General features: G+C 38.8%; 1 protein-coding gene and 1 long non-coding RNA gene across 7 annotated transcripts in view; one reads left to right on the top strand and one right to left on the bottom strand.

Annotated features, from left to right (window-relative positions):
- Positions 1-27,860, bottom strand: part of LOC100647246 (origin recognition complex subunit 2) — a 113,106-nt gene that overhangs the window by 66,885 nt on the left and 18,361 nt on the right. The gene's annotated exons all lie outside the window — the stretch shown is intronic.
- Positions 27-8,818, top strand: LOC125386384. 2 transcript variants are annotated; one of them, XR_007226480.1, is made up of 3 exons: positions 27-483; positions 1,080-1,295; positions 7,638-8,818. It is a non-coding gene; the product is annotated as an uncharacterized LOC125386384 (long non-coding RNA). The 2 variants fall into 2 exon arrangements; XR_007226479.1 differs by lacking the exon at positions 7,638-8,818 and adding an exon at positions 2,102-5,601.

Below are 27,860 nucleotides of genomic sequence, written 5' to 3'. Positions count from 1 at the left end.
ACCGGCCGATTACGTTGCACGATGACAGCGTGAACGTAACGATCATGTATTCGGTACGCGGCAGCACTCGAGTTCCCACAAGAAAAACGGAGCTTTTGCAACGCGAGCGAAATCGGCCGGTTAGTCGACTGGCTGGCTGTGTTGGCTGGTCGTTCAGCAGCTGCAGAAAAGCGTATCGTGTTCTCCACGAGGTGTCTTGCTTTGCCGGGATTTTATCGCGTGGCCCCCTTCGTGGCGTTATACCCTGTGCTCGCTCTGTTCGCTCTGGTGCACGCGCACGAGCCGCCGCTGCCCTCTCTGTCTTACTGTGATCTAGGCTAACCGCGTTCGTCGTTCCTCGTAAGTAGGAGCATAACCCCATCGCTGTAACGTACCACGGTACCATCGTCATCTCGAGTATCGTTACTGCCGTGCCACCAATACGCTGCAGCGTGACAAGCACTTCCAACCACACGCTCCTTCCTTCGTTATCGAGTAACGAAGGTTCGTCGAAGTATACTTTTTTAATCTACATCATATTTGCATCATATCGCGGCAAGGATTTTGTTAATTTTGTAGAAGTATACAAGATGTTTACGTCAGTAATTGCCTAGTGCCTTTAACGTTGCTAAGTAGTAGGTTTAGATGGAAGAAGCAGAAGACAGAATTTTACTGTTTTCTACTGATATTCGAGGTCTGTATTTGGCATACTGTTTGGAATACTCGTTATGTTGCTTTCCTCCTGGAACGTCGTTTGCTTTATAAAATGTGTTCCTTTCGCGATATTTCCTTTGTCTTGCAGAACAACATACAACAATATAGGCTTGTGCCAAATCTTTTCTTTGTATCGAAATTTAATTGTCTGAATATTTTTCTAAATTTCGAAAATTGATTCGTTGCTTCTTCGTAGTCCCCAATAGCGACCATAGTATTAGGAGTTACAAAATCTTTATGAATGAAAAGTTTGAAATGGAAAAACGCGATCGCGATATCGTCTTCACGCTGATTTGATAATCTTGCTGATTTCTGCTTCAGAGTTAATAGCTAACTTCGCTGGTAATCTCTGTTTCGTTAACTCCAAACTTATTTTTCATTCGAAGCGTTCGAACATCGAATTTAAAGGTACAAAATGAAAGGAGAAAACAGGATTACTCTTCCGTAGCAAACTAAATGAGCTCGTTGCAACATCCATAACAAGCAGAGCAGGATACGAGAGAGCTTCTGAGAGATTCAGTAATCAGTCGCAACATTGTTGCCCGGTTTCGGGCAGAAAACCAGCGAGAAAGTGCAGAAGAAGGAATCGAGGCCACTTGTCGGTAAGTGTGCAATGGATAACTCGCAACGTTACGTATTTTTCGTCTTATGGAAATTCTACCACGCCATACATACCGCATGTGTTCTCACTTTGCTTTCCCGGTAAACAAAACGTCAGATAACGTTGAAAAATCAGAAATCGATAAGGAGATTTTGAAATCGCGACCCTGGTGCTTCCATGGGAAAAGATCGACTGCGCAACGTGTTTTCTCACAGGCTTTCGCTGAGAAACGCGGAAATCCATTGAAACGTTTAGCAATCGCTCGAACAAGTGGAGCACAGATAAGTGAAACGAATTCGAATTTGGCAGGCTGAGTGCAGTAATTGCATGATTGCTATTTTATTCTATTGTTAAATTATTACAGAGATTATTTGTTATTAACTTATCACTGCGTCATACGGAATTATCAGAGAATCTCTTTCGTGTCACATTGATTTTTATTCTCGTTTCTCGTGTTTATATATTTTTTGACGATTCTCTTAAAAACTATTTTTTTCTTACACTATCATACGAATAATATGCTAATGACTATGACTTTTATTTTTACTTGCTTGATTGCTTCAACAGAATTATTCGTAGCGATCTTCTAATTACGTTGAGCAGTGTATATTTATCGAATAAAACTCTTTTCATTGTCTACTCAATAAATTCTCTTAACGTCAAATATATACGATTAATAATAAATTTCTTCTTCTTCTTCGATGTGACACTAACATAAAATTTAACGAGCAATATTAGCTATATTCGAACTTCGGGCGGATCAATTTAATAACAAAAATCTGTATTTCTTCACGCTACAACAAATAGAATGGAGATCAACTTTTCGATGGACCTCGAAATCCCAACTCGACCAGTGAGAGAATCGTATTGCCAGCAGCATCTCTCCCGATGCGATCGAGAGATCGACCGGCCGTAAAATCAAATTAATCGTACGATCACGCGTGCCAGCTACTCTCTGTGTACGTGCAAGTATACGCGACCACATGGGTGTGATCCACGCTGGTGTGCGTCCGCGTGTGGGTGTGGTCCGTTGTGTTACGTGACCTCGTGGTTGTCGTATGGCTGAATAGGCTCGTCAATGGCTCGTTTCATTGAATTAAATAGGCCATTCGTGCACGAGCATAATTACCGAACGGCCAGAGAAAGAGAAAAAGAAAAGAAATTTATACGAGATCGTCTCGACTAAACGAACGAAACGGTTTCGATTATCCTGTTTTGAGATGAATTTTAAGGTCAATACACGTGTAAAAGATAAAGATAGAAAGGCGATAGAAATAAATATTCTGAAAAGTGGGTAAGAAATCGTTCGCTTAGAGATTCTGTTGATCGACCGTAATGAGGACTGCGAAAAGAGAAAAAGAAGAACTGCTGATTACATGTTTCAACATCGATTGTTGCGTAAAGCGAGGCGTCTGTTGGCAAACCGGCACGATCGTGGAACCGTATTGTTGAGTGAGGCTGTTCTACATTTTTGGAGAACGAATTAGGTTACTGGTCGATACTATTGCATTCGATCGCGAATGATTTTGCACTGCGTTTGACATTAGAACTAACCACAGCTATAATATATATATATGTGTGTGTGTATATATATTGTTTTAAAATTTTTCGATGAAAATTTTGTATAATTTTTAGACAAATTTCTCCGGCTCGTTATATAGTTTCAGTAGGAAAATTAAACGAGGGAAATTCGCAGAAAGCGTGGAGGAAACGTTAAAACGACATAACGAGCGGATTACTCGAGCAAAAGTGCGAACAGCAAATGTTTAATGCTACCCGAGGCATTTAAATGGTTAATCTCGCGCGCCGTTCCGGAAATATTTCTCACAAAAGGCGAGTTAACTCGTCATCGTGTCCAAGTCCACGTTTAAAAGGTTAAACGTGTACACTGCACGAATTCTGGAAATTTCATTGCTCAACGATGAGAGATGATGAACTTATTATCCGTGTAATTGCCCAGAAAACATAAATCGTCGAATAGCAAAGAGAATCGTTACTCGCCGTAAAACCAACGAAGAACAAATGAAATAAAGACGTTTATTAGTTGCGATAATCTCTATTTGCTGATCGTAAAAATTGTTATGAATTCTGTATGAATTTCCGTAGATATTTTTATCTTGACGTCTAAAATTTTTTATATTTTAATGTACGATAAAAAGTACAAAATTCTCGTGAAACAAACAGGAAGATATACGACGCGAACAAATTCTGCACCGTATAACCGTTTTCGTTCGTAATCTGACTCTATTATCGTACTTGATCTACGGAACCTGTATGAGACCGGCAGGTGTCTCATACAATACTTATGATTAAGACATCTAATACTGCTGAAGAGGGGTGTACGCTTGCTCCAAATCGCAAGTAGAATGCGTTTGCGACGTCGTCGCCCCGCGATAAGTGGACCGAGACCAAGTCCTGTCTCGTCACAGTGAGTCTTTTGTACGTGGCTCCACGATCTGTCAGATAACAAGTAGTCGTGTTTTTACATATTAATCATTAATGAAGATCGTAATTGTAGCATATTAAACCATCGGTCGTCATTCTATCGATGAAATAGAGAACTTTAATAGCGAATAGTCGAACACAACTGGCAATTCTATAAATTTTGAAAATCATATTTATTTCACAAATTTTATATTTGGTATCGATAATCGGTTGGATTAGTAATGAGATTAAGAATAGATTATGTTTCCTCCGGTAATAATAATAATAATAATAATAATAAACTGTATACTCTGATGTCTGCTTCGTTATAATTCCATAAATATCATAGAGTCTATATATTTAGAATTTATTGGAATTAGGAATTTGATTTTCTCCGAAATAAAGTATCGTATGAAAAAATTGTTCTCTATATTTTTTTGAGCAGAATTTGTCCTCTGAGAGGTTGTTGATACGTCTAATCAAATTATTCTGATTTTGTTGTCTTACGCACGACTCTAGGAACACGGTGTTCGACAGAAGATATTTTTACGAGCGATGACAACATTCGAGCGACGATTACTCGGTTACAGTTACGTTAACGAGCAGTTTCGTAATGACGTGGCGAGCTAGGCCAGACCAGATAGGCCAGGTCTCCGGGAAAGCTGCTGGCATTTAGGTCCACGGTTTACATATTTGTAAATATATCTCCAGGGCCGTGCTAAAAAATTCATTCCCGGCTAGGTTCGTCGCGTTTAAATTCGGCCTGACCTTAAGGTGAAGTGGTCTCAGCTGGATCGGCAAACCAGTCACGCCTTGGGATTTCTTTCTCTTTCAAGTTTTGTTAACCTTTCGAATCGCGAAAGGGTTGCACATGCAGAAAGGTTACCCCGTTTCAAATACTGGAATATTGCAAAGAACAGACCTTTCAGTTTCGTTGAGAGTAAGCTTCTTGGGTTTGATTTTGTTCGCCTGATGTACACGGAACACGAATAATTTGGAAATTTAAATATTTGAAAGTTTGGCATCTGAAAATTCAGAAATTTGGACACTCGTAAGATTTTTGAAATCTGGAGATTAGAAAATTAACAAATTCGGAATATCGTAAATTTAAAAATGTAGAAATTTGAAGATTCACGGATACTGAAATTCTGACCATAGCTAGCAAGTTCGCATTGAAAATTTATATATCGCGTAACTAATGTTCTGCAAACATGGTAATTTAGAAAACATGAGTCTGCATTTTAGTAAAGTAGAGGTATACCGGTACATTATCATAGACATATGGATTTAGAGAGAGTGTAAAAAAAGTTGTAACATGCTAACCTGTTAATGGAGTCGTTTGCTAATCATTTCGTATCCTGTCTTAACGATGCTGTCTTCATTTTCATTGCCTTTCCATTTGCTTAAAAAAGGGTAACTACTTTCAAGGAATGAAAAACGGGATTTTGTTTTAAAATGTTGGCAGCTCATTAACGAAGAGACCTTCACATTTCATATTTTTGCTAGAACTCGTTCATAACAAGCCATACCAACTTAAGACCTTCACATTTCCTACTTTTACTACAATTTTTTGTTCATACTATCTACTACGTCTACTATACAGCTGTTTATTTATGTTCATATATTGCTTAGCTCTCACTAACCTACGCTCATACGACATTTTCGTCTTACTTTTACTTTTACTCCCTCGCTTTTACTTTACTCTCACTTTTGCCCATAAAACACGCAGACAAAAACCAGAAACCTCTGGTGCACCCTATGCGTATAGCATTGACAATTAATTGACGAAGAAAGTGTATCGATGCTACATTAATATATAAAAAGTACCGACCAAGAGATCTAACAAATTTAACCTTAAAAATTAAATTTATCCGAGTCTTTAAATTAATAAACCATATATCATATCTGTTTCCATTATCAGCTGTTTTTTTTATGAAAAAATTATATTTAGCGTTATAATGTAACTGGACAGAAACATATTATACAAAAATATAAAAGAATCTGTTTTAGTATAATCCAGATGAAATAAATAATTGTTTATCGCTGTCACAAAGGCTTGATAAACGAAACGCAAGCAATAAAATTTGTTCGACTACGTTGGTTGCATTACCGTTCTCCATTCGTAATTATAATATTTTAATAGAATTTCTTATCTCGGATATAAGGATAGAAATATACGCACGTCTCACCAGAACTGTTATGGCTTAGGTCGCCGAGATAAACTCGTGGGTGTGCTCTTACAACGCATGATTGATCGTTTCCAATATCGACTGTTGCGTAAGAAATATAGTCACTATTGTAAACATCAGTGTCCGCCGTTTCGTTCCCTCGACTAAGGTAATTTGTTTAAAACGCAGTTGATAGATTAGAACAAATTTACGCTATCCGAAGGACAAATATCCTCGAGTTAACTCGGTTCCCAACAATTTTCTGCCTGGTAATCTGGCATTGAGCCGACTCTCGAGGATATCTAAGTGTATGAACGAAGAATATCGAGCGTTTCGAGAGAGCGAAAGGACCCGAAGCTGTCGGTAGAAATGGTGAAATCTGAATGTACTTACGCGAAGGTGACCTAAAAGTGAAACCATTTGCTCGTCGTGCCGAGTAAAAGAGCTAAGAGCCGCGACTCGAAGAATCGCGCCTCTCGAAAACTTAATTTCCTCTGGCCGCCTTTGAAACCACGTCGTAGTTATCGTTTCTTGAAGACGATTTTTCTATGTGAAGTTCAAGATCGGATAGGCAGTCCAATTATGTCAGATATTCTGACGAGAATTCGAACTAATGCTAATGTGTGCTATATACAAAACAATTTATTTGAAGGAAAGCTTCGAATTCTTGGTCAAATTCTTAGCCTTGCCATAATTTTACGGCAGTTTATCGTGAAGCTACTTTAAGATTTTTGCGAAATTATCGGCCGTGAAGAGGGAAACGTAAACGAAAGGGAAGATGAAGATTCCTTGATTTTATCTATATTCAGAAAATCGAACTTCGTGTTCGAGTTTGGTACAACGGTGCAATACGCAATCGGACAAACATTCTAATTTCGCCTAGTTCTCCCAGCCGGTTAGTTGCATTCGCCTACTTGCATTAGAGAACGGCGAATGCGACTAACCTGAACCGTGTCGGCAATATAGGATTACACCAGGTTTGCTCACGTTGGCTTTCTAAGCACTCTGGTTCGACCGGCTGAACTCGAACGACCGGTATCTGTCGTTTGACGCTGTTATTTATTATTTATCTTTGTTTGTTCCCATTTATCATTGTTTGGTGTTGTCTATCTTTGGTTGTTTACCATCGTTTGTAACTGTCTTATTTAACTATTTCTTCAATGCTACTTGTACTTCTACTTCTACTTCTATCGCTATCGTCGCTGTTTCGCGACGTAACCGCCGAATGATTACGCGATGTACGCTCGCAGTGTGTGCATTGCTTTCGAGTGAATAATCGAGATGAAGTTAAGGTCAATAAGATCGATCTGGACGAACGATAGGTAAATTTTGGTGTTTCCTTGAAATGGAATAAAAATCAAACCAACAAGCGAACTAAATCAAAACGCACGTTGAAAAATAGAAATCTATTTCCACTGATAGCTGAAGAACGAAGGACGAAGAATGGAAGTATACGATGGTTACAAAAAGTAATATAACTTTCGAAAAGTTACTATTCTTGCAAAGAATAACAGAATCTCGAATAAGTATAATAGAAACTTGCAAAGAGTAAGAGAACTGCTCTAACGAGACTCGGATGATTTTATCATTCGACTTAATGTTATTCCACTGAAATCCTTTAAAAATTCTCTTCCTTCTTCTCAATTGATTCTACCAAAAGATAGCAAGAAAAAAGACGCCCTTCCTAGCAAACCACGACGCTAATAAGGATAAAATGTATAACATGCAGTTGACTGCTGACTCTCGCACAGGTCGTCGAGCGTGGAAATTCGAACGAGGGTAATGGAAAATCGTGATAATGAGCACGGCGAAGGAGGACAGGAGAGGAGAGGAGAGGAATGCGAGGAGTAAGACATTAGAAAGATAAGATAGAAGAGCGAGATGAAGAAAATGGAAAGAGAGAGAGAGAGAGAGAAAGAGAAAATGATAGATCTTCTCAAGCGATGCGACCCTGTTTCTAAACGGCGCACTCTGTATTTGCATAACTCACAAATACCATCGAGGCTGCTTCAAGATCGCTCGTAAATCATCAACGCCACGGGGATGCTCCGTTTTCATTATCGAAATCCTGGAAAATTAAAGAAGTTGGGCCGTATCGTTTCGCTCGCATTGATAAGACAACGCGTTCCGTTTAGTGGGACGCGGTAAACACGTAATCGAGAATTAATGTTTCTTCTTGGCTGGCTCTGTAATACTTTTCTTTTTCATTGTATGAATTTTCTCTTTAGTGGGTAATAAATGAATTTGAAATTATAATATTATAACGTAATAAGATAGTTATTGATCAAACTGCCCAGATTATCATAATTAGACTGCGGATTATAAAATGCACACAATATGCAAAATGGTTTGAAATACCCAAGATACAGGTTCTTGAGCTCTAAAATATTTCCAAAATATGAATTTGTATAAATGTCCGCGATATAATAATAATCAAATAATATGAAGTTTAATAGCGGAATTGTCATAACAGCGATACCAGTAATTAAGCGTTAATCAAAGTATTCTTTGTCTAAATCGAACCATAATCAATTTAAAATTCTTTCTAATCTGGGATCAAATTTTTCGTCCCATATCTAATACTAATCAACTATGCAAAGAACATCATAGTTTCCGTGTCCGGATTCATCTACAGCCGAGCAAATACCAATCGACTGTTACACGCCCAATTCTACTTTTCTCGGCAGAGTCTATACCGAATGCCAGAATACTTGCTGGAACGTTTCAGTGGAATCGCGCAAACTCCTCTTACCTAGAATTCGAAAGACAGGCTTCCATGTCACGATGGCATGCGAGGATTCAATTACCCATCGAGATTCCCTCATCTCGCGTGACGAGCAAATACGCGACCGCCCGTGGTTTCGTCCAATGATTATGATACGGGTCAGGATATAGCGAGATCGTGAAGTCGGTCAGTAGTCAAAGTAATCACGTTTCAGGTGTCTTGGACAAAGAGATTGACAGAAATATGGCAGGTAAAAGCATGAAATCCTAACTAGGATTGGACAAAAGAGGCACAGTTATAGAAAATAGTCAATTTTCAATCCTGTCGTCGGTAGAAAATTCCTAGAGGATGTAACAACATCCTAGAACCTAACAAGTTTCTATATGTTGCGCGAGATAACCAATTTTTGTAGTAAATATAATATTTGCATATAGTATTATATATTTACGTATAGCACTTACGATAAATATTCCAATAGAACAAAAGGGGATCGTACATAATTCAATAAAATAATGTAAAACAAAAAATGTGTATCTATTATTTCCTTATAAAAGGAGAGAAACTTTTTGGACAGCCTAATATGACATAGTGAATATAGCGTAAGTCGGTATATAGACATATAATAAATAGGTAAATACAGATAATAAATAAATAATAAATAATACAGATTGCAAAGTGTTGAATTAGACTGACGATGAGAAGGAGGCAAAAAACCACAGCCGTGGAATCATTGAAACTACCCAACAGATGTTACATCTAGGGTTAGGATGTAACAAGTTTATTTAGTTTCAATTTTTACTTTTATCAAAAAAAGGTACAAATGTTCGAAGTAACAAACTGTTGTATAATAATACAAACATTTACATTTGTAAAATATTTCTAAAATTTGCACGAGATGCGAGAAAATATATTACCCCACGGAATATTAATATCGAAAAGTTTTTGTACTGGGAAGTGAGATACCATTAATCATATACGTAATAAACAAACTGCGGATTTTCACGAATCTGTAGGAAATCTGAAACTGTAAAGTTACACCGAATACACATAATATGAAAAAATATATAAAATATTCAAATTGCTTTATGCAATGCTTCGTAGGAAAGACAATCTTTTCCCGAGGCCTTACTTCTTAACTTCTGACCAACTTCGTAAAAATTTGCATAAAAGTCCGCAGTCCAATCGTAAATCTTCACTCTCTTTATTCTGCGCGGCTCTAGGACATAACATGATATACAAACCTCTTTATATCCCACAAGCATCAACAAATACTACTATTACACAGCTTAATTTATAACTTCCTTGTATCATACAAACGTCAGAAATCCAAAGTAAAAAATGAAAATAATTGAGAAATATACGAATCATCGAGACGAAGCGTACGATCGGTCCAAGTGTTAGAGATGCAGAAACCGGTGCGTCGGTTGGGAAGAGAGGCCGTGGTCTGAGCGACACTTCCGGGGACCGCGAAACAGGGAAAGTGAAGATCCACGTGGGCGCGAACGTGGCGGAAGCGGAGGCAAAAAAAGGCGGCGCGATATCAACGTAGAAACGTGGTTCCGTGGACGCTACCGAGACGACAGAATGTATCGAGTGCGGCCTATTTGATCGGGAGGTGGCAAACGAGTACCGAAGAGTGGGAGTGTGGATTACGGGAGTGGAGAAGGAGACGGGGAAGAAGGTAAGAGAGGGCAGGTAGGCGCGTGCCACTTAGCCCACCAAGAAACGCGGTCATAGCCTCGGCACGTCTGACTCGTCGCGTCGGCCCGATCGGCCCGCTCACAATCAGAACCGAGCACCGTTCCACGCGGACCTTTCGGTGCTCTCGCGAGTCCTTTTTCTCTCACCCACGCAACACGACGAACGGTTAGAAGTCTCTCTTGTTGGTTCCGTGAACTTTACTTACTGGAGAGCGGGAAGAAGAGAGAAGATCGAGCAAAATTAGAGGATATATATACTCCTGATCAAATGTTTTGTGATTTGGACAGTTATGATATTTGGTTCAAAATTTGACCGTTTATGTACGGGGACATTTTCATAAATCGTACTCTCCAGAGGTAAATAAATGGCAGAGATAAATGCAATATCATTATCGATACAATGTGTAAGTAAATGTCACTTAGAAAGCACGTTGGAACTGATCCAGCCTCCGCAACTCCGAGCGTCAATTTCGAAGAGCATTTATCATCGACTAAATGCAACACGATTCTTAATAAGTTATATACAGGCAACAGAATGCCGATTTACACGCGTTATAGCGAGTGCTGCATTGTCTAATAGATCAATGATTAATTTAAAACCACCCTATATGACAAAGCTGTACGAGTAACAGTAAAGCTACGAATGAAAATCATTGGTATCGCATTTCCAATCGCATGTTTCGATATGGTAATGATTAAAGGAGGATCATGACAAAGTAATCTTGATAGAAATCGGGATGAAATGGGACAGTCGAGAATCGGGGAATGAAGAACGCACGTGAGTGATCCACTCTCTCCCTGTATCCACCTTTTTCTTTCTATTGTTACGCGTGACGCGCTATCTCTGTCGACGCGTTATCACCGATTAACAGATCCAAAGAATAGACATCGTATTTTCTGTTTCTTTTTCCTTTCTTCGCTCCAGACTGATCGTATCTGAATTCTCTGTTGATCCGCGAAAGCACACAAGAGAAAAACGAGACCAACCAAAATTTACTGGCGCGATGTGCTAAACACGGCTCCTTTCAGCTCGAGGAACAGGATTACCCTCGTGGCCGACTACGTACACCGCTCATGAGTACCTGGACTCTGAATTTCATAGATTTCTGACGACAATACGTGAATCGTCGAAAATACGGATTAATACGAGTCTTTACAAATAGATGGGGAAGATCTATGAAAAATTAATTATCAACCGAGTCATTGCTTAAACGTTCGAAGACTTCTATGATCGTGGAATTAAAGGTGAATACGGCAAGATCAGTATCACTTAAGACAATTTTAACAAATAAATTCTAATTAATAACACGCAAAAGTAAAGAAGACCCTTAAATAGAGAATTAACCTTTTATCAAGTAAGACAATAAAATAATAATATCCTCTGAACACCATCTTGACAGGATTAAGACCAGTTCCAAAACTTCGTAAAAGCGCCATACAGACCCCAAAGAAAGCAAAAGGCCTTTGTAACTTCGGCTCCATTTCTTTCTACCTCTAAACACGCTTTTCATCGAAGAAGCTCGAGGGGATCTTTTTATACGCGTCCAAGCGTAAATCTCTTCGTTCACGAAAGATCTGGCCAGATTTATCCGAGTACGATACAGAAATGCACCAAGTAAAACACTTAACAGCTGGCGTGTTAGCATCGTCGAACAACTTCGACTCGACGCCTTCTTTTTTCCAGTCTGTTCGAATTTGCTTCGTGTCCGTTGTAAAGAATAAATATACGAGCTAGAGGATGAAGAACGAGGAGAAGTTAGACAAGAAGGAGCTCCGAGTTTGCTTTTTCCGTCTTTGGAACTTGATTTATGTTAAAGGAAATATGCTTGCATTATGTAATATTTTCATTTATTCGAAATTTACTAAGTTATTACATACAGTGGCACACGAAAGTATTCATACACCTATCACACAGTTCTTTTATGAATATATACTTGTGTATTATGTGCGTTTTTGACATTTCGTCTATACTGTGATGATATACGTCTATCGTGACGATGATAATAAAACTTAAAACCAACCCGAAAATGTATATAGAAATTACATGAAATTTATTGCAAACATGCACTTAGTGAAAGATTAGTATGTATACAGCATGAACAGTAGTCTTAAACATACAATTAGTGCTATAGATGGTCTCACTAAATATTGTTGTCTATTAATATAACGAATAATTGATTGCTCAAATACTTTGGTGATCTTCGGGAAGTGTACGCTCCCAATAAATATCTTGTAACTTCTATATATATTTTCAGATCCGTTCGAAAGACAAACGTAATCACGATAGCCGTGTCTACAGTGCTAATGAGATTTCAAAATGTTTCGTATAATGTATACATAAAAAGTTTCTAGGAGTGTTCGTGAGTCACCGTATATTATACGTTTGAAAGGTTTCACCGCGATGATTAAGATTAATTTAATCAGAAACTGTAAAAGAATATTAATATCAAAGATACGAATACCTGTAATTAAAGATTAACAGTAATGCTCTAGATAGGACGAAATTCACAGCGTTAAAAATATTGACTACCAGAAGACTCTAGTAAAAGCACCGAAAGCTGCCGAGATTTCTCCCAGAGATGAACAGAACTCGAACGAAGAAGAAAAGAGAACGTGTAACCTTCTTGAGCATAAATTTCGAAATTCCCGCGGTTGAAAAAGGGACGAAAAACGCGGCAAGATACGGAGTAGAGCGCAGCTGGCGCGAAATGACTGGGAATATCGTCGAAGTGGCCCAGGGGCGTAACCATTGGTGGGTCGTGGCCAAGAGAGAGAGAAGATTCCTATCGCGGAGAAGTTTCGACTGGACGAGAGAAGGTCGCCGGTTTCACGAGCTGCCGCTCTTTTACGGGCCGACGACGACGATGGGTTGCCCCCGAAACCCTCATACCTCGATGCGCCGAGGTAGAGAGATATCTCCTTTTCCGCGGTTTTCTCTAATTGAACTAGTTCTCGGGATCGTCGGCGACGTTTCGAGGGCCCTGCCCTCGTGTCGTAACGCGGTGGCCACTCGGTCGAATCGTTACTAATATTATACACAGGGTGTTGCAAAACGTAAAAGATTGCAGTAATTGGAAGGAAGAGAATTGGAAAGACTAACGCCTCTTCCACTGAAATGTGATTCATTCAAATATTGGAAAAAATGAAAGTTACCATTAATACCGTTAGATACTATGAAAGCTACTGAAACTACAAAGTTCATATTCGAAATAACTTGCGTAACTGTTAGAGTAATCTGGAGTAGTTTTTAGAATTTAACGACTAATGACTAGCCTAAGCAAAACAGAGAACTGTTTCGTCTACTAAATATTACAAATAGTAGGTATTCTTTTTGACCTTTTAAAAATGATTGCATACTACATTTATATTCTGCACATTTCTACACCTTCGAATTTCCTATAAATGGATAAAATATATGCAACCTACGGATGATCTTCCCTTGGAGAATAAATCAAAATGATGATCTTGCTATAAGACACCACTGGCAATAAGATTTTAAAGACGTATCACATCGTTGGAAACCTGATATCGGGAAGTGTCAGATCGCCACGAAATAGAACGATATCGTGAGTCGATTCTAAACTGAACGCATCGTTTTCCGTATCCAATTATTCTGATTTCACCTTTGCGCCTCGACTAGCACCGAGAGGCCGAAGTTTCGACCCTGGTGCTTTCACCTCCGGAAAACACTTTCGCCTAGTAGGAGGAAGCCAAGCCTGCTCCTCTCCGGGGTTTTCAGCGTGACGTTCAGATCCGCATTTTCAGGCCGAACGCGTCGATATCTGCCGAACAGAGAACGATTGAATATTCAACGCGAAAGTGCCTCCCAAAACGAGATAACCGTATGGAAAGGGAGAAATTGCAAATCCGACGACGAATATTTACATAATTTACTCGCGAAAATCCTTCAATATCTACTATACCATACAAAATGTCGATTGTCAATAAAAACGTATAAAGATTCGAATGTAAACGAAAAGATGGAACTGTCCATTTTCAATAATTTTATACAGTATATAGCGATTCTCAGTAAGAGCGACTCTTATTGTTTTGATTCATAAATTGTATCGACCACTCCTACTACGAACATCGCGAGAAAGCGTGATGAATCAAATATATATATGTATAAGTTATCGGTAATGCTAGTGTTAAACGATATTTTTGACACAGAGACGTACTCGTAACCTCTGTTGAAGATTCGTTACGAAAAGAGAGAGAGAGAGAGAGAAAGGGATAAAGAAAGAAAGAGATAAAAATGAGACATGCAGAAACTTTCTCGACAGACTGAAATTGCTCCGCGAGGCGAGTATGGGTGTCGACACGGCACCGAACGTAAAGAGAGAATAAACGGACGTGTTTGATCGTGGCCATAGAGAATGAACAGCATTAACAGTAACGTAATCGGTCCCTCTCCCGTTCGTATATCTTTTTCGAAGACGAGGCGATGTCCTACATTTGTGGCACGAGGCTCCCACCGTGTCTGGTTGCCCCTCTTTTCCACCGGTTCCTGGCCCCGGTTATATTTAGTCGATATTTCATCCGTTTCACGCCGAAGCCGGTTAAAGCTGATTATTGCGCCAGGTCGAGGTGGCCGTTCAAAGAGGACGAGTTTTTCGATAGCTTTGCCGAGACGCGCTACCTTTGTACGAAACCGATCCTACGATTGTCCTACGAACCAACATGGCAACATCGCGAGTAAGTACATTGGAATAACTAAGCGTCTAATGCGATCACTGAGTTTTAATTATATCTAGTATTTATTAGTAATCATTACAAGCATTACATTATTGTTAACGGTTACTAATGCAAAGCTTGAGACAACTATGTGTCTAACGCGATCATCAAGTTCAAAGTAATTACAACTAGTTGCCAATTGTGAATGATAAAATTTGAGTTAGATTCCTCGAAAAAGAAGCCTCCAATTATCATTATATAGTCATTTCCCAGAAAAATGAGAATTTCGAAAAATATGTCACCAAGTCCGATTATCCATCAACCTTTACCTCCCTAAAGAAAAGTCCCAGAAGTTCATCCGTCAGTTCCCCCATGCCCAAAAAAAAGTTGCCTCAGAAAGTTCAACTTTTGCCTTACTAAACCAAAATCTTTGTCGAAATAAGTCTTCGATCCCCACCGAACAATTTCCAAACTCTTCGCCACCGTTCTCCCAACATTCAGCTCAAAACCCAACAACTATACGATGAAGAAGATTCCCTACCCTGTAATCTATCTCTCAATAGTTTCTTGTTCACCAATAATCTCGACCAATCCCGTATCAGGAAAGTTATCGCGAACGTACGAAACGAGCTATCCCTCCGGGCAGTTCGGGACGCGAGCAGTCGGAAAGTTTAACGAAAGACGGTTTCGGTGTCCCGCCACCCACGCGGCCAGGGCGGATACGATAAAAGGACGAAGAGGCAGAGAACCACTTTAGGTCAACGATGGGTGAAGTAGGTGCGAGTTAGGTTAAAGTAGGTAAATAGCCTGCCGGTGACCCGTCACCTGCGTTCTCGTTCTATCGAGAGCAACGTCTCTCAGTGGGAGGGACCCAACAGAATGAAGATAGTCTTCCCCACTCTGATTCACGTTCGTATACACACAGTCATATACACGGTGCAAGCGCTTGATCGTGGTAAGCTGGTTGTTCTTGTTCCGGTAGGAATGTAGGAATAGTCGCCACATATAGACAGGGATCTGATCAACTTTTCGCCTATTAGTGCGACCTGACATGCAAACACTTCTCTGTGTGTAGGTTATATTTGCACAACGTCTTAGCGAAATGCTACAATTTGAAGGAAGGTGAATGTATTTGGTTCATTGGAAAGTTCTGTCGCCAGATTTTGTTTGTGTATTTACAATTTTATTTGACGATTTTTATTTTTATTTTTTATTTAACCTGCAGTTGATCGAAATACGTAGGATGAAAATTTATCCGATTAAATTTTTGTAACAAGGTAATTGGTAGATGTCAATAAAATGTTCTTGTCGATAGAGAAACGACAATTGGAGAGTGTAATTGCCGTTGAAAATGTAATAAAGCGTCTCGGACGTTGCATATTTAAAGGCCCTCCGGTTTTGACATCTGACAAGTTTGAAGAAAATTCCTTGATCGATCCTAATACACCGTACGATATTACTTCACTGGAAGACCTATAATCACTGCTGATCAATCCCATTGCATCATCAATTCCCCCACGACGAGTCACTTTTCCGTAATCATTAATATCGAAACAAGTAATCAGACGTTCCATTCTCGACACTGATCCTCTCCAAAGGAGGTTCAACCAGATGCATCAGGCTGCTGAATGATTTATCGGAAGACGCCAGGAATTGCCTCTCTATTATACCATAGACGGACACTCTCTCTCTCTCTCTCTCTCTCCCTCCCTCTCTCTATCCCTCTCCCTCTATATTAAGTCACCTGTGTTCATTATCCCGATAGGTCCGCACGAGCGTGATCTCCGGTTTTTCTTTTTTCGATCAGCGTAGCGGTATCGACGAACTTTATGCCAGCGATGCTGGCCTGGTTTCGTTGTTAAGCTGCCTCCTAGATACACAAACTATTAATCTGTTAACCTACCTGCCAGCCAGCGACCGCTTACGATCGCCGCGCGCTCGTATCGACCGACCTAGACGAGAACACGACGATCCTAGTGCTGATGGCTAATCGTTTCGTTGTTACAGTTGGATGCCAACAGGTTTCCCCCATTTGAATTTGTAACGAAGCAACACAACAAATTTATGGACTACACGAAAATCCTGAAGAATCGTTTTAAATTCTATCTGACCTTAGGCCTCTGACCATGGCCTTAACTTGTTGCGATTCGGAAACGTTTTATAGACACGAAGGTCCTTCTCGTTTCGAATTGATAGCAAGGTGGCCACAAAATTTGCAGTCTGCATAAAAATTTTGAATAGTTCTATTAAAATTTCTGTGATTTATTTAGTTATTGAAGATTTAACTCTTTGTATTCCGAAGATAGTTTAAAGTTTTCATTAAAATACTGCTACCATAGATTAAGTCAAAAAATCAATTTATACAAAAAAAAGTCATACAGTTTGTGATAAGCATTGAATGTTTTATTAAATTTAAATCAAATTAGGCTATGCACTCCCATAATGAAATGTACGAGGGGTTTCTATATGAGACTTTTATAAAAAAAAATGTAAGCTCACAGTAGCTTGCCAGTATTAAGCACGAAACGTAGCTTTTTCCACTTGTTAAGATTTTAATTTACACTTCAGAAGAATACAGAGCCTTAAAATATGGGTAATTAGAATACTAAAACGGCATTCCTAACACGACTTTTACGACACTTTTACGATCTCGCGCTGGGTAGAAAGAGAAACGATATTCTCGGTGTCTAAAGAGTAACAAGAATCTCTAAAACGCTTCCGTTAAAAAAAAAAAGGACGCCCCCCTCGAGCAACGATTTAAAATCCTGTAAATTTTGCGCACTGGAGAGTCGCTCGTAATTAAATGAACTACATTTCGCGACTGTGTCGTTGTGCTCGCGTATGCACACAAACGAACAGTAACCCCGTTTACGAGAGAAACTCTTTCGCCTGATACCCTGTGGCCCGCGACACAGTGAATTATCGTTTTAGAACGTACTCCCGGCTTAATTAAACAGAAACGGAACCTACTTTCCGAATTTTCAAGCGGACACCGACGAAAAACATTGGACTGGTTTGAACTCAATGGTAATGCGTCCGGGGTGAAAACGAACCCAACTTTTCTCCCTCTGTGGATTTTGTTTTAGAAACGAACAGTTGAAGCGGTAAACAATGTAAGTGCCAAAAAGAGTAAAAGACGAATCTTTTTAGGAATTTCGCAGCGAGTGTGTCGAGAGAAGATGAAAATACGAGAATAATTTGCTATAACTTTTGAGGCTAGTGCAAGATATTGATCGTAATCAATGACTCAATCTGGTCATTAGACCGTGACTGGAAAAAATCAGTTGTTTATAAAAAGCGAACAGTCCGTCGTTTATCATTTCAACTTCTCGAATAGTGAAATGATTAATAAACATTACTCGTGGAAAGACTTGATGATTTCCTTTCTCGTCCTCAGGAAGCGACATTGATGAGTAAATTATTTCCATGTATGTAATTGGGAAAGGAAAAAGAGGAAAATTATATATATATACGGTCTTCTTTTCCTGAAATCCATAACTTTTCTTTGCAAAAGAGTATTGGATTTGCTATGCTTCGATTGCGTCAAAAAACTCGGAGATTTGTACGATATAAACACATTCTACATACGTGTCTATATACATGTACCATACAAATAGAGAGCTAAAAATGTGCTAGTAAATTAGAACTTCAATTCCCATAAAACTAGACTTAGATACGCTCTTAGGTCAGGGACAGAACAACAGATCGATCAGATCGTACACTGTACCAACTGTGTGCAAGGTCTGCCTGTAACACACGCATGTTCAAGGAGCAGAACAACACAAGCCAAGTGTTTGCACGTCGCATCGATTGAAATTATTCTTCGCACTGTTGGGGCGCAATTAAAAATTTATCAACGATCTCACGAATAGCCGCAACGCGACACGATTCGTAGACAAAACAAAGAAAGAAGAAAAGTCGATTTTTCACTTTGCTCCCGCGAGGTTACACGATCAAAAGTTAAAGGCGAGTACCATGACAAAAGATTACATCATGTAGGTACATACTTTGAACTTTGATCTTTGAACCTTTCTCTTTCCTTCTCTCAACTACTTCATCCTTTTTGTATATCGTTTCTTCTCGCCATTCTTTCTTTCCTTTTCTCTCTCCGTTCATTCTTTCTTTCTCGTCCTTCCTTTCCTTGACGCCCTTTCATTTTTCTCCCTCTTCCTTTGTTTCTCCTCCTTCTTTTCTCTCGCTATAAATTTTCCCAACAATTCAACGAAATAACACATCGTTATCAATTTTATAAGACTCAGTCATCGTTCACTGCCATCTCGATCTCATCAATCGGTCAAACCCGTTTTCTCAAAAGTTTCACAGAGCTGAATCTATTTTATCGTGTAGAGTCGCTTCTTCTTCGCCGATTTTCTCGTCACGCGACAGCCTGTGTAAGAAGAGAAAGAAAAAAAGAGGAAAAATCGTGGGAGGGCCGCCGGGAGGAAGATGAAATACGAAGAGGAAGCGGAGCTAGCCCGGCTAGCACGGACCGATCGATAGAAAACACGCTGGGCGCGTTCGCGTGTAATGAGGAAGTGTTCTCTCGCAAACAGTTACAAGTGGAGTAGGTTACGTAGATAAGTCGTCACACATACGGCCGTGTGTAATTCTCTCCCGGCGAGTGGGCATGTGGGCTCTCTCGATACCGAGCCGCCGCGACCGACATTACAGGTGTAATATGCAACGTAGCCAGTTACATTTACTCCGGAAAGGGAGACGAGGCCTCGAGAGAGAAGAGAGAGAGAGAGAGAGAGAGACAAGCTGCAGTTTAACGTCGATGGAAAATGGATCGACCGATTCAGGAGACCAGGCAAAATTGCCCCGAGCCGCTTCGACTCGGGGAATCGATCGTGCAAAAGCGTATCGGTGGGGACTTAATGTTTTTGGATAATTGATTTTTTCGCCTGCGTGAATTCGCTGATTTATCTTTTCTCCTTGAGATAAATAAATTCGTGGTAATAACTGAGCTGCGGACTTTTATGCTCTTATGGGAGTTTCGGAGATACAAAAATACACAGAGCGCACATACCACCAAAAATATATTAACGATATACGTATAAAAATAATAAAAATATAAAATGTTTATTCAATGTTTTATATATTGTGATTGATCTGATTGAGTTCAATATACAATATCTAAAGTATAAAATATACAAAATAAAATGAAATGTAGAGTGAAACAAATCTCCGCTTAGGTTCTATTTCTTTAATCGTACTCACAAAAATTTAAATCTGCATGCGTATCCACAGTCTAATGGGGAATTTTGTCTTTTTCAGACGTTAAGCACCAATTATGAAAATGAGAAGTTTAGAAAAAGTTAGCCGTTGAAAGATTCATTTACATGGTGCATCTCAGTATACAGTCAACGTTCGTATATCTAGCGATGTTGCTAAAAATCCAGCAAAGCACTCGTATATTTAATAAGTGATAGCATACGTTCGTTTATGTAGCTATGTTAATGTTCTTGAAAAGTGCACACGTTTAATCTCGTTACACCTACGTCAATTTCATCATCTTATATTGAGTAGCTGATGCGTTTATTTAGGTTTTTGGGTAATAAGATTTGCTGACGTGTCATAACTGAAAGTGGAACAGATGACCGCGATTTTCTGTATGAAACTTAATAAATTTCCAAGTAAAACGTATCAAACGCTGGAATCGCTTTGTCAAAATTAACAACGTTTGGATGATGCAAATGTTTTTAACCAAATTTTCAGAGAATCCGAGAGATTCTCTCACAAAGGGAACGAAAGTAGAATATAGAGGAAAAATGTTGAAAAATATTACAAAGGAAATTTAAACGTTATTTCAGGAAGAGAACTTTTTAATTCTTTTCATTCATAATAGAATGCTTTCACAAACTGACACGGTTTATCTTAATTAGATTATAATATTAATGAAATTGTATTCAATAACACATTTCTGTAACGTTTATTGTATCAATTTGTCATTAATAACCTACACTTATTTAGTCCTGCATTGTCATATATTGTATATTAATAAATTACGAAGTTAATTTGTACGCAGAATAAGCAGAATAATCAGATTCCAACAGTCACGCTTTTATTTATTAAAATTGTTTATCGTATTGTGATATTTTCGACAGAATTTCTTGTTGAATGTTTCTTTACAAATAGAAAGAAGACAAATGTTACTTCCTATAGCATTAAGCTTCTTTCAGAGAAGTTGCAGTTTCAGAAAACGATAAGGTTCAGAATGCTAACGGGATAAGAATGTCGCATTAGCGTAAAGTAGATCTGATGTTCGCGAAGCAAAGTAATTGAAACGAGAGAAGTTCCGTTCCAAAATTGCGAGATACAGCAATTAGGAAATTGGAGAACATGGAAATATACAGAACAGTGAAAATGTAAATTCGAACACATTCGCGATCCGTTTCGAATTCGGAAATTAGAGGAGGATCGTTTGAAAAGTTGAGAATCAAAGATTCGAAGGCTGAAGGATTTCGAAATCTGAAGATTCGAAAATTTGAAACTTTGAATGCTTAAACCTTAAAGATGTGAAGATCGAAAAGTACAAAAATCGAAAGATATGAATATTTGAATATTGCAAGATTCCGAAATTTGAAAATATAAAGACTTGGGAATTTGAAAATTCAAAAATCCAAAGGTATAAAACTTTCAAAAACTGTGAAATCAAAGATAGCAAAAATTGGATCAAAGAAGCAGCCCACGTGCAAACCAAAGTAAAATCCCTTTATGTACTATCAAAAGCCTTTGGTCTGTGCATTACATACGCGTGCCTAATGTGCCTATACGTGTTCTCGCGTTTTATCAGAACATATCGGTACAGTGGCAGCGATGAATCGCATTAGGCTTGGCGTTGGGAGTCGCGGGCGGCGCGCGCGTTTTATAAATCCTAGATGAAACGTTTCCTATCGGCGTTATCTGAATTGGACGGTGACCTGTGCTCAATAGAGGTGTACAGAAAGGCCAGCGCGCAGCGGCGAACGAAACGAGGCTTTGGTTTGGATATCAAACTGGCCAGCGCCTGTTGATATTAGCATTTATTTATATCTCCTGACCTCAAATATGTGTAACGTGCTCTCCCCCTCTACTCGTGACTCGTGACAGGCTTGGCTATACAGGCACGCCTCCGTTTTCGAGGTTACGTGCGAGCTGATATCGAGTTCCATCAAATTTTGTCGGTGCTGTAACATCGGTGTCTCTTCGCAGTGATAACGCGGACGTGGTTTGCGTGGAACCATTCGGGCGCCATCGCACCGGTAACGTTCGGTCACACTATACTTTTCAGCTTTCCAGCAAGGATATCCTTCTTCCCAAAGCGTTCACCACTTTTTCCTTGAACTCATCTCTTGTTCTATGAACACATTGGTACATGCTCGATCGACGAACCTGAATGAGAAGATTTAACACTTACGAGGACAAGATGACTGTAGCTGAGCGTTTGTTCTTTTTTACATCATACAATATCGATTATCTACGTATTAATACGAATATCAATATCGTAAGATAATTCTGTACACGGTTCTGAGAATTCCTCAAAATTTCTAAATATGTACTTGTGAAAGAATTAAATAATTGAAGTTTCGCCTGATCGTTACGGGCGACTCATCTTCGAGAGAAGTCTGAATTTTTATTCCCTTTCCACGACTTTACTTTCAGCTTATATCCAAAACTGTTATATCCAATCGATGGGGAAACTATCGTGTAGATTATTTGTAAAAAAAAGCCGAAGATGGCCTAAACTATATCTTATAACAGGATACTGCCTCAAGGGTGAAAGACGAAGGGGAGCGACCCGAGAAAATAGGGTCTATTGACGATTCTAGAGAGATTTCATGGAGGTGGACGATATCTTTTGTTGGACGAGTTCTATGTCCAATATCTTATAGCGTGGTAGTCGATTGGCAAAATATATTGGTTAGGCTATTGCCGCTGAGATTCACTGGTTATTTGAGAATTTATCGGAGATTGGATTAATAAAGTACGAGAGGAAAATGTTCATTGGATCTTGCAATTCAACAACTCATCGACTCACGCTATCACATCCAATTATAGTTTCTAGCCTTCAGTTTTAATTCTACAGACCAACCTCGGATTTAGATTTTATTTAACACGGTACTACAGAGACCTTACCAATTAACGCTTAGCCAAATACATAATAAAGAAATTACGATGTATGTGATTGAAAGAAACTGTACACTGGTTTACGAATGGAAGAAGTATTGGCATACGAATGGGTTATGAGATCGTACGAATCCGTACGATTACACAGCGACTTCATAGCGAAGCAACATTATCTCTCGGTAGATGCGCGCCGCCAGAAAAACCGTCTCGTACAATGAAGTATTCAGAGGCGGCTAATGTAGAACAGAAGGAAAGCCACGATCGTGAAACCGGCGAGGATAAGTAGAATAGCAACAGTTATTCCAAAACAGATCAGCAGATAAACCTTCACCAGTCATGTTGGTCACAGCGTGAACCGTGCTGGTGAACGCGCCAGAGAATCGAGTTCCTTTAGTTCGAGCCGAACAATCCTTCGTTCTTGCAACTAAAATTAGCATGATCCACGATATCGGGAATAATGTCGAAATTCTCCATCAGAGATCACTTCAACATTTTGCTCTGGTTACGTTCTCCTCGGAATGTTAGATACCGTGCACGCTTTTCTAATTAATCTTCCGTGAACGATTTTATCTTCTTGATTTTTCTAGTGTTCCAGGCTTTCAAGAAATCTGTGTAAATCCTGAGATATTTATCAATGATATTGTGAAATCGTGCTCAAGCCACGTGTTTGTCATCTTTTATTCAAGAAAAATATTCAAGGATTAAATTTCCTTCGAAATCGCCAGGATATGAAATGATGAAATTTTTTGAATAATTCTCTAAATTAGCGATGAATGTAACTATAGCCGAGAAAAGGAAGAGAGATTATTTACAAAATTTGTTTAAGATAGCTACATAAAGAAGGTAAGTAAGTAGGATCGATAAAAGCACGGGTTGTTGAACAAAAGATCTCCATTGAAGAATATTCTTCCATGTATACAGCTGCCAGCCATTTTAGTCAACAGAAGGAACACGAGCTAAGCGACGTGTCCTTTAGAGCACACTACCGATCCTTCGATCCCTTCCTGCCATAAAGGAAACTTTCCTTTCCGCTTACTTCCATAGCCAACGGACTAGGGTGCTTTCGAACTTTCTTTGTACCAAACAAATATCATGGAATCGTCTTCGAGGTTCTCCTTCGGATATTCTACTCATATACGTATTTTTAAAACTGCCTGGACTCGTTTCGCCAGACGGTATATGGCAGCAGGTTTCTAATAGCACGTTCTCGCCGGTATGATTTACTAAATCTGCAGAGCGTTCGTCTCGACACGTACACGTGCGATCTAGCGATCGAGATCGAATCAACGTCTACAGGATTTCAAATCGAAATATTTCAAGCAGAATGTTCGTTTGCGTATAATCAAATATATACAGCTATATGAGCCTCTCTGACGCTTTTGTTCATTTATTAACTTCATCGTACAAATACACGATGAATGTTCAACTTCATCTACGAACCACAAATGTATCGTTCTATTCCTTTTTAATCGTAAAGGATGATAAAGCAAATACGTATGTATTTAACAGTAATCCCAAGTCCACGGATAACGCAACGAATAATTTTATTATCTTCAAATAACAAAAACATTCGTCGTTTAATGAGTTTAATCGATAGGCCATTATCGTATCGGCGGGTATCTTCGATTCCCCAGCGTCGAATTCGCCTCATTTTTCAGTCACTCGATTTAATTAAGGTTATCTGTGGCAGCGCTCGTAAAGCAGCAAAGATAACAGATCGTTTTGCATAAAGATAACTTAATATGTACATACTGAACGCAGCGCGACTTAACCGAGACGAACAAAGAGAGAGAGAGAGAGAGAGAAGAGAGAGGGAGGAGGTAACAATCTGTGTCGCTGGCTAATTAAGAGCAATCCTTATCTTTGGTATCGCGCTTGTTTGCTTGGCGTTCGCTGTTCGAAATAGCATTACCGAAATTGAAGCCCCAACATCTAGAGGATAAATTAACGTTTCACATACTCATGTTAATCAAGAAAGAAAGAAAGGAGGCGCTGGATGATAATTTTGCATTAAGAAGCATCGAAAATTATTTCGCTGACCTCGCTTGAGAATTGGCCCGAAAGTATATTAATCGATATGCTCGTATATGATTTTATATAGAACTTTATGGATCGAGTGAAATGTTGTACGACGATTATTAACACCTTCCATCCTGAAATCCTGATTTACTTTTTTAATTCTATTTTAAGCATTTCAGCGACATTTCATATAAGCGTTTTCGCTCTTAAATATTAAAATAAAGTATCAGGCTAAATTGGTTGGAAAAAGAAAAACCGCTTTTCGAACCTACTAAAACTCTTTTCAATCTCTAATATCATTTACCAACCACAAATATATGCCTCTCTCTCTCTTTCAGAACCGTTAGCTCTTATGACTAATCGCTACTGAAAGTTGTAGCAGACTAAACGCCCACGTTTCTTTTATATCAACGATCGAGAACCCGACGATTATAATACCGAGTCACGTTTATAGCGTGAATTGTAATTCTAACGCGACAAAATGCGATCTTAAACTGGATATCAGCCTTAAGTTTTATTTCCCTATTGTCGCTTACGTTACCATTAAAACGTAGATTTCTCTTAAAAATTTGACAAATAGAAGAACGGAAGATAACTCGGCATAAAAGAACGCTCTAAAAGAGATTAAAAGATGTAAATTTAAAAAGCAAACACGCTCACTAATAACTTTGAAAAAAGAATCTATCCATACAACAAACAATCGCGCTAAGAACAGTTCAAACAAAGACAGAACAAATAAATTTATTTTAACAAAAATTTAAGCGAATCTAAAAAACAAACAAACGCTCTGAAAAAACGTTAACAAAAAGCAATAAGCACTGCACAAATACAAGTTTTCTAATCAATGTAAAAACACACACAAATAAATTTTTAAAAAGGGAATAAAAGAGATAATCTTATAAAAAAGGAGACGCAAGAAAAAGGCATAAGAAACTAAAGTTTCATGAACAACAATGAGCATCGTGTCTAAGATCGAGACTAAACAGATGCGTGGGGTGGGGGGATCCTTCGCAATGTGGACATCCTTGGCATAAGCATAGAAAGCTAGAAAGCCTCGGCGGCGGCAGAGACAATGATAACCCAAATAGTAAATGGCGAGCTCGGCGATCCGACTTTGTTCGAGAGAAACCTTCTGCTTCGCGCGAATTCGACGACGAATCCGACGTCGGCAGAGGCAAGCCAGACCAGCATGCTCTGTTTTCGGAGAAAGTGCATTTCCGTTCGTGCGTAGGTATACAAGACACCCGTGTGACTCAATGGAAAAAAGCGAAATGTTTCTCTTGGTCTTCGTCGGCGATCGACGTAAATGTAACAGAAAAGCAGCAAGGGCAACGGGGGGGAGAGAAAGGGAGATAAATCAAAGACGACAGATCTCGACCTCGTTTTCCCTTCCTGAAATTTAACGGCAGGCCGCTTCCCTTATCGTGATCGCCCTGAATCTCTCGATGATTCGATAGAAAAACTTTTGGAGAAAGCAAGAAATTTTGGGTAAGTGAATATTTTCGAGGAAGATTCATTTCTCTTTCAAAATACAGCAGAATTCTTTATACCTGAATATGCTACTGATACATAGCTATATTTATCATAACATTTACATACTAATTTATTAGGTTGAAATATACATATTTCGTATCATTTATTATCATTTGGCAATACTTTCGTATGATTACGAAAATTTGCTAATTTTTAATAATAAGGACCTACTGCAGGAGAAAGTGTTTAAGCGAAACTTTGTATCGTAAGAAAAACAGTATTTTTATTCCATTAGATATACTACCAAATATTTCTACTTATATTTCTATAATATTATATTATAATATATTTCTATAATAATCTATCTATTAATATTCCTATAATATACTATATCGTCATCTAATAATACGTCTTTAACTAAGAAACACTCGCTGAAGAAAGAACCAACAAAAATGTTACAAAACTTCTCAAAATACCATTTATTGTACGATTGCATTGCTTTCATCCTGTTCAACATGAAAGCCAGCGGACACAATACCACTAAACTCCCAGTCCAATTTCCCTAAACCAACGTGTACAATCGATTGCATAAACCCCACAATCAAATCCAAACTGACTGCACATTATCGACAACCACGTAATTGGAACAACAAGATTGTTCCCATTAATCATCCCCAACTCCCCCTTTCTGTCACAAAAAGCCAACCAAACGTTTGAGTCTCCATTCCTCATTCTCGATAGAATATCTTCAATTTCTTCCTAAACAACTATGGTATACGTGTATATAAATAATATATATTGTGTCTATTAATTAACGTTAACAGCCCGTGAAAAGAATTCAAGAATATTCGCTGCATCTTTTCCAATCATACTCTGAAACTAAGAAATCATCCGAATAAGTATAATAGTATCCGCTGAGAAATTGGACGAGCTATTAATTTGCCTAGCGCAAAATCCATATAGTTCTTTAATCCCCTTAAAGTTATGTTTCCACATGACAATTGCAACTTTTACTGACACTAAATGTCATGACTGTCGTCATAAAAAGTAAAAGTAGCGCTGTCATGACATTGGACTTCGCGCTGCCTAGTTATTACTAAAAGAAACAATGTATTTAAGAACTGACAGGACAATGTGTTCGAAGGTAAAAAAATTACAAAGCTTGTTAGGTTGTTATAATTTTCTTCTATCACCACTGAAACACTATAATATTCGACAATAAGAAGAAGAAAATTCATTATCGTTCTTTCCAGCATTCGTCTAAAGATACCCTA

The sequence above is a fragment of the Bombus terrestris genome, chromosome 15 (assembly GCF_910591885.1).
Source record: "Bombus terrestris chromosome 15, iyBomTerr1.2, whole genome shotgun sequence".
Lineage (NCBI taxonomy): Eukaryota > Metazoa > Arthropoda > Insecta > Hymenoptera > Apidae > Bombus > Bombus terrestris.
Note: the sequence above shows the minus strand (reverse complement) of the source record. Positions and strands in the feature narration are given on the sequence as shown.